We start from the raw sequence: 2,500 nt of genomic DNA, 5'->3' as shown, positions 1-2,500 counted from the left end.
TGAAAATGATAGTGTCATTGGTGATGATGCCAGTGATGATGGTGATGGCGTTGTTGACTGTTGATGATGTTAAAAAGAGATAATAACGAAATAAATCAAGCACAAAATACTCCAAACATTCCAAAATATGGAAACGTCACGAAGCCAAAGCAAACAAGCAGTTCGGAGAGGATATCAGAAGAGAGATTCTTGATTCTTGGGAGATGAGATTCTCGGGCGAAGGGATTTAAGATGAAATATTAGCCCGCGATTGAGTTGGACGGGCATTTTGGGCGCTATAGACGAAGGCAATGGGAGTGCGAGGTGTTGACTCAGGGTGAATGACAGAGGTGATAATTGATGGAGGAATGCTTTTGAAAGGGAGATTGAGGAAGAAGAGGGAAGAGGATGGATGGAGGAAGAAGGTGATTGGGGAGAGGCTGGGGTGGGTTGAGGCAGGCAGGGGGGAGCTTAGGTCCAGGGGCGAGTGGGGAGAGGGGATCGGCGCGCATCTTCGAAGGCCAATCTATTTTGCCTTTGTTATGCTTTGCCCTTTCCCCCTCTCTCAATTCATCTATCTATATTTATATATATTTGTCTATCTCTCTATCTATCTATATCTATTAGTCTATCTCTCTATCTATCTATATCTATCTATCTCTTTATCTATCTATCTATCTATTCACCTATCCTCCCCGCTCTCTCTTTCTGCATTAATGATCGCTGTGTTTACATGTGCGAGTATGTGTTGCTTATCCTTGTTCGCCTCATCCTTCCTTTCTCCTTTGTCTCACTTTAATCACAAAGCTACATTTTTATTCTGTTTGTACAGATTTTTCATAATTCCATTTTATGTTTACAGAACAAAGAATCTTGTTCGCTCAGTTTTAAGGCATACAAGAAGAAAGAAAAGAGAGAGAGAGAAGGAAAAAAGACTCACCAATAGGATGTTGCGAATGACAAGTTTAAGGCTTTGATTAAAATGGATGCAGCACATGATGATGCAACAAAACTGTCGGGTAAACAATTTTGTCGCTTTTTTGGGTTCGTTTACTGACAAAAGCTTTGTCTGGTCTGATGTATCTATCCTTCCATCTATCTGTCTGTCTGTAAGTTTATATATCAGTTTATGTATATTTACTCACTTATTATTTTCCAATTGTTACGTGAACTGTTATCTAAATATTCTATTTCGTATTTACATATTGATACACACCCAAGCATTCAATATCATATTGATCTTAACTTTCATTTTAATGATTGCACAACATGCTATTGTTTTCAGAGTTCTCTTCCTGCTATGATACTGGAGAGCCTCCACAATTTTCTGAGAAATCCGTGATCCTTTCCTCGAATTCTTGCTTGCTTTCTTTTTAATGTCTCTAGCATTGTCATTTCTTGTGTAATATTTTCTTCAATCTATGCTTTCTCATGCTAATTTCTATGCTCAAAATCTATGTCTTATTCCTGAACATAAAACCTTTTAGCATCGTATACTCTTCCTGTTCCTCCCTCCACACCCTCCCATGTGCATCTAATGCGGGTTTCCTATTGCTCAAACCAATACGGACCAATATACTAACGTATCGTCTGGTCCAACACACAAACATACCAACCGTCCCAACATACAGACATACAAATACTCCAATATACCAGCATACCACCCAAGCCCACACTCAAACATACCAGGCGGCCTCCACTATATCCTCGCAACCGGCACAGTCAACATTTACCCCATCCAGAGAGGGGAAGGGAAAATAGGAGAAGCCTCTCGATAAAGGCTTAATCGTGAACATCAACATGACTAGTGACTATCAAGCCGTTGTTATGTTCTGTGTAACAAGGCGGTTATGTACGGTTCCAACGCCATCCGTTCTCAATGGAGGTTTGTATGGATAAGGAAACTATGAGGCTGGGGCGACGTTGAGGGGCCTATAACGAATGAGTATTGTCGAGGTGTGTGTGTGTTTGTTGTGTATATTACTCTAGGGAATATGCGAAGCCGTGGTGAGAGCCGCAATTGTTCACACTATAATATCTATATCAAATAATGAGTTATTGGCTTCGTTATTTTCATCTTTACCTTCATTACGATATTTCGTGTGTTATTATTATTAGTAGTAGTATAATCATAATCATAATCAATGATTTTCATTATTACCATCATTATCATCATTATCTTGATCATGATCATGATTAAGCTCATGGTCATGATCATTATAATTATCATTATCATTGTCATTACTATTATTATTGTTATTACTACTGCAGTTGTTATAAATATCATCACTAATATTAGCAATACCGTTTTTATTATCAATTTCATCATTATATATATATATATACATATTTTTTTTTATAAGTATTATGGTTACTATGTTTAATAAAATTACTATTAATATCATTAATACCATCATTATTCTTGTTATTATCGTAATTCATGTTAATATTATTATTGCTATTACTAGTAGTCGTAGCATCAGTAGTAGTATAACGGATATTATTTTTATTTTCCTTATCA

This window comes from Penaeus chinensis, chromosome 7 (assembly GCF_019202785.1).
Source record: "Penaeus chinensis breed Huanghai No. 1 chromosome 7, ASM1920278v2, whole genome shotgun sequence".
NCBI lineage: Eukaryota > Metazoa > Arthropoda > Malacostraca > Decapoda > Penaeidae > Penaeus > Penaeus chinensis.
This window is presented reverse-complemented; position numbering follows the sequence as displayed.